At 33.1% G+C, this 6,002-nt stretch overlaps 2 long non-coding RNA genes across 3 annotated transcripts; both read left to right on the top strand.

The window, feature by feature from the left end:
• The first annotated feature begins 2,847 nt into the window (after nt 1-2,847).
• LOC142520054 (uncharacterized) lies at nt 2,848-3,834 on the top strand. The gene is made up of 3 exons (XR_012813888.1): nt 2,848-3,076; nt 3,404-3,484; nt 3,568-3,834. It is a non-coding gene; the product is annotated as an uncharacterized LOC142520054 (long non-coding RNA).
• A 119-nt stretch (nt 3,835-3,953) lies between these two features.
• LOC142521140 (uncharacterized) lies at nt 3,954-5,939 on the top strand. Of its 2 annotated transcripts, XR_012814081.1 has the most exons (5): nt 3,954-4,104; nt 4,431-4,511; nt 4,595-5,130; nt 5,459-5,539; nt 5,623-5,939. It is a non-coding gene; the product is annotated as an uncharacterized LOC142521140 (long non-coding RNA). The 2 variants fall into 2 exon arrangements; XR_012814080.1 differs by having other exon boundaries at nt 4,595-5,539.
• The last annotated feature ends 63 nt before the right edge of the window (nt 5,940-6,002 follow it).

Genomic DNA, 6,002 nt, shown 5'->3' with positions numbered 1-6,002 from the left:
CACTTCCTTTTTAGCATTAATTTTTTCCTTGTTCGATTTTTGATATGGAGGTTTGAGGAACAAAAAATTGACCTTTTGGTCATGGATGAAGTTCAATGTTTGCAAATTTGTTCTCTGAATCAGTAGCAACTTCTAAACTTTTTTCGGCACCGAAACTTTCTATTTAAACAGGAACTTATGGCCTATTTGATTATACTAATTATATGGACTTGAAATATGCTGTATGTAAGTGGTAGACAATTGTTGTAGTGTTTCTTTTCGTCCTCTTGGCAAGATTTGAAGGTCAGTTGATTATCACCTATCTTTTTAGTTATTGTGTTATTTGCTTGTGTAACATTTCAGGATCATATGAGAAAGAAAGCAATGAATGTCTGTTCTGCTGAATTTTATCTTGACTCTGAAGGTGTTACATTTTCTTCTTTTAATTTATACACAGTTGTTTGCTCATGTTCGTGATTTATATATCATTAAGTCTCGTACATTTATTTTTATCATTATTTTTTCCTTCTCAAATATATGATTTCGAAGTTTAATGAACAAAAAATTGACATTTTGGATGTGAATGACAATGTCAACTTTTGCACATTTGTTGTCTGAATAGGAGCCACACACTTCCTTTTTAGCATTAATTTTTTTCTTCTTAGATCTTTGATACGGAAGTTTGAGGAACAAAAAATTGACCTTTTGGTCATTGATGAAGTTCAATGTTTGCAAATTTGTTGTCTGAATCAGTTGCAACTTCTGAACTTTTTTTCGGCACTGAAACTTTCTATTCAAACAGAAACTTATGGCCTAGTTGATTATACTAATTATATGGACTTGAAATATGCTGTAAGTAAATGGTAGACATTTGTTGCAGTGTTTCTTCTTCGTCCTCTTGGCAAGATTTGAAGGTCAGTTCATTATCACCTATCTTTTTAGTTATTGTGTTATTTACTTGTGTAACATTTCAGGATCATATGAGAAAGAAAAGCAGGGAATGTCTGTCCTGCTGAATTTTATCTCGACTCTGAAGGTGTTACATTTTCTTCTTTTAATTTTATATATAGTTGTGTTTGCTCATGTTCTTTTTTTATATATCATTATGTCTCGTACATTTGTTTTTATCGTTAATTTTTTCCTTCTCAAATATATGATTTTGAAGTTTAATGAACAAAAAAATGACATTTTGGTCATGAATGACAGTGTCAACTTTTGCACATTTGTTGTCTGAATAGGATCAACTCCTGAACCTTTTCCACACTGAAAACCTTCTATTAAAACAAGAACTTGTGACTTGGTTATCATACTAATGTGAGGACTTGAGTCATATGCTATAAGTAAATGGTATTCATTTGATGTAGGATTTACTTGTGTTTTTGGTGTACCGTCGTCAAGTAATCGTCGTGGTGGTTATCCTGGGTGCAATGGGGGAGGAATTTTAAGGTCAGTTGATTATCACCTGGCTTTGTGAGCTGTAAGTTATGGTCTTTGTAGCTCCTGTGTTATTTACTTTTGTAACATTTCAGGATCATATGAATAAAGCCGGGGATGTCTGTTTTTGCTGAAGTGTATCACGATGGCGAAGTTTTTTCAGCTTTGTAGTTTGATGTATGGTTCTTTGCTTTTGTGTTTTTTTATTGATCATTGCAAGCCATACACTTCCTTTTTAGCATTAATTTTTTCCTTCTTCGATCTTTGATATTGAGGTTTGAGGAACAAAAAATTGACCTTTTGGTCATGGATGAAGTTCAATGTTTTCAAATTTGTTGCCTGAATCAGTAGCAACTTCTGAACTCTTTTTCGGCACTGAAACTTTCTATTCAAACAGGAACTTGTGGCCTAGTTGATTATACTAATTATATGGACTTGAAATATGCTGTAAGTAAATGGTAGACATTTGTTGTAGTGTTTCTTCTTCGTCCTCTTGGCAAGATTTGAAGGTCAGTTGATTATCACCTATTTTTTTAGTTATTGTGTTATTTACTTGTGTAACATTTCAGGATCATATGAGAAAGAAAAGCAGGGAATGTCTGTCCTGCTGAATTTTATCTCGACTCTGAAGGTGTTACATTTTCTTCTTTTAATTTTATATATAGTTGTGTTTGCTCATGTTCTTTTTTTATATATCATTATGTCTCGTACATTTGTTTTTATCGTTAATTTTTTCCTTCTCAAATATATGATTTTGAAGTTTAATGAACAAAAAATTGACATTTTGGTCATGAATGACAGTATCAAATTTTGCACATTTGTTGTCTGAATAGGAGCAACTCCTGAATTTTTTCCACACGGAAACCTTCTATTAAAACAAGAACTTGTGGCCTGGTTATCATACTAATTGTGAGGACTTGAGTCATATGCTATAAGTAAATGGTATTCATTTGATGTAGATTTACTTATGCTTTTGGTGTACCGTCTTCGAGTAATCATCGTTGTGGTTATCGTTGGTGCAATGGGGGAGGAATTTGAAGGTCGATTGATTATCACCTGGCTTTGTAAGCTGTAAGTTTTAGTCTTTGTGGCTCCTGTGTTATTTACTTGTGTAACATTTCAGGATCATATGAATAAAGCTAGGAATGTCTGTTTTTGCTGAAGTTTGTCACAATGACGAAGTTTTGCATTTTCAGCTTTGTAATTTAATGTATGGCTCTTTGCTTTTGAGTTTTTTATTGATCATTACTAGCCATACACTTCCTTTTTAGCATTAATTTTTTCCTTTTTCGATCTTTGATATGGAGGTTTGAGGAACAAAAAATTGACCTTTTGGTAATGGATGAAGTTGAATGTTTGCAAATTTGTTGTCTTAATCAGTAGCAACTTCTGAACTTTTTTTCGCCACTGAAAATTTCTATTCAAACAGGAACTTGTGGCCTAGTTGATTATACTAATTATATGGACTTGAAATATGCTGTAAGTAAATGGTAGACATTTGTTGTAGTGTTTCTTCTTCGTCCTCTTGGCAAGATTTGAAGGTCAGTTCATTATCACCTATCTTTTTAGTTATTGTGTTATTTACTTGTGTAACATTTCAGGATCATATGAGAAAGAAAAGCAGGGAATGTCTGTCCTGCTGAATTTTATCTCGACTCTGAAGGTGTTACATTTTCTTCTTTTAATTTTATATATAGTTGTGTTTGCTCATGTTCTTTTTTTATATATCATTATGTCTCGTACATTTGTTTTTATCGTTAATTTTTTCCTTCTCAAATATATGATTTTGAAGTTTAATGAACAAAAAATGACATTTTGGTCATGAATGACAGTGTCAACTTTTGCACATTTGTTGTCTGAATAGGATCAACTCCTGAACCTTTTCCACACTGAAAACCTTCTATTAAAACAAGAACTTGTGACTTGGTTATCATACTAATGTGAGGACTTGAGTCATATGCTATAAGTAAATGGTATTCATTTGATGTAGATTTACTTGTGTTTTTGGTGTACCGTCGTCAAGTAATCGTCGTGGTGGTTATCCTGGGTGCAATGGGGGAGGAATTTTAAGGTCAGTTGATTATCACCTGGTTTTGTGAGCTGTAAGTTATGGTCTTTGTAGCTCCTGTGTTATTTACTTTTGTAACATTTCAGGATCATATGAATAAAGCCGGGGATGTCTGTTTTTGCTGAAGTGTATCACGATGGCGAAGTTTTTTTCAGCTTTGTAGTTTGATGTATGGTTCTTTGCTTTTGTGTTTTTTTATTGATCATTGCAAGCCATACACTTCCTTTTTAGCATTAATTTTTTCCTTCTTCGATCTTTGATATTGAGGTTTGAGGAACAAAAAATTGACCTTTTGGTCATGGATGAAGTTCAATGTTTTCAAATTTGTTGCCTGAATCAGTAGCAACTTCTGAACTCTTTTTTCGGCACTGAAACTTCTATTCAAACAGGAACTTGTGGCCTAGTTGATTATACTAATTATATGGACTTGAAATATGCTGTAAGTAAATGGTAGACATTTGTTGTAGTGTTTCTTCTTCGTCCTCTTGGCAAGATTTGAAGGTCAGTTCATTATCACCTATCTTTTTAGTTATTGTGTTATTTACTTGTGTAACATTTCAGGATCATATGAGAAAGAAAAGCAGGGAATGTCTGTCCTGCTGAATTTTATCTCGACTCTGAAGGTGTTACATTTTCTTCTTTTAATTTATATATAGTTGTGTTTGCTCATGTTCTTTTTTTATATATCATTATGTCTCGTACATTTGTTTTTATCGTTAATTTTTTCCTTCTCAAATATATGATTTTGAAGTTTAATGAACAAAAAATGACATTTTGGTCATGAATGACAGTGTCAACTTTTGCACATTTGTTGTCTGAATAGGATCAACTCCTGAACCTTTTCCACACTGAAAACCTTCTATTAAAACAAGAACTTGTGACTTGGTTATCATACTAATGTGAGGACTTGAGTCATATGCTATAAGTAAATGGTATTCATTTGATGTAGATTTACTTGTGTTTTTGGTGTACCGTCGTCAAGTAATCGTCGTGGTGGTTATCCTGGGTGCAATGGGGGAGGAATTTTAAGGTCAGTTGATTATCACCTGGTTTTGTGAGCTGTAAGTTATGGTCTTTGTAGCTCCTGTGTTATTTACTTTTGTAACATTTCAGGATCATATGAATAAAGCCGGGGATGTCTGTTTTTGCTGAAGTGTATCACGATGGCGAAGTTTTTTCAGCTTTGTAGTTTGATGTATGGTTCTTTGCTTTTGTGTTTTTTTATTGATCATTGCAAGCCATACACTTCCTTTTTAGCATTAATTTTTTCCTTCTTCGATCTTTGATATTGAGGTTTGAGGAACAAAAAATTGACCTTTTGGTCATGGATGAAGTTCAATGTTTTCAAATTTGTTGCCTGAATCAGTAGCAACTTCTGAACTCTTTTTCGGCACTGAAACTTTCTATTCAAACAGGAACTTGTGGCCTAGTTGATTATACTAATTATATGGACTTGAAATATGCTGTAAGTAAATGGTAGACATTTGTTGTAGTGTTTCTTCTTCGTCCTCTTGGCAAGATTTGAAGGTCAGTTCATTATCACCTATCTTTTTAGTTATTGTGTTATTTACTTGTGTAACATTTCAGGATCATATGAGAAAGAAAAGCAGGGAATGTCTGTCCTGCTGAATTTTATCTCGACTCTGAAGGTGTTACATTTTCTTCTTTTAATTTTATATATAGTTGTGTTTGCTCATGTTCTTTTTTTATATATCATTATGTCTCGTACATTTGTTTTTATCGTTAATTTTTTCCTTCTCAAATATATGATTTTGAAGTTTAATGAACAAAAAAATGACATTTTGGTCATGAATGACAGTGTCAACTTTTGCACATTTGTTGTCTGAATAGGATCAACTCCTGAACCTTTTCCACACTGAAAACCTTCTATTAAAACAAGAACTTGTGACTTGGTTATCATACTAATGTGAGGACTTGAGTCATATGCTATAAGTAAATGGTATTCATTTGATGTAGATTTACTTGTGTTTTTGGTGTACCGTCGTCAAGTAATCGTCGTGGTGGTTATCCTGGGTGCAATGGGGGAGGAATTTTAAGGTCAGTTGATTATCACCTGGTTTTGTGAGCTGTAAGTTATGGTCTTTATAGCTCCTGTGTTATTTACTTTTGTAACATTTCAGGATCATATGAATAAAGCCGGGGATGTCTGTTTTTGCTGAAGTGTATCACGATGGCGAAGTTTTTTCAGCTTTGTAGTTTGATGTATGGTTCTTTGCTTTTGTGTTTTTTTATTGATCATTGCAAGCCATACACTTCCTTTTTAGCATTAATTTTTTCCTTCTTCGATCTTTGATATTGAGGTTTGAGGAACAAAAAATTGACCTTTTGGTCATGGATGAAGTTCAATGTTTTCAAATTTGTTGCCTGAATCAGTAGCAACTTCTGAACTCTTTTTCGGCACTGAAACTTTCTATTCAAACAGGAACTTGTGGCCTAGTTGATTATACTAATTTATGGACTTGAAATATGCTGTAAGTAAATGGTAGACATTTGTTGTAGT

The sequence above is a fragment of the Primulina tabacum genome, chromosome 12, assembly GCF_025594145.1.
Source record: "Primulina tabacum isolate GXHZ01 chromosome 12, ASM2559414v2, whole genome shotgun sequence".
NCBI lineage: Eukaryota > Viridiplantae > Streptophyta > Magnoliopsida > Lamiales > Gesneriaceae > Primulina > Primulina tabacum.
This window is presented reverse-complemented; position numbering and strand designations above follow the sequence as displayed.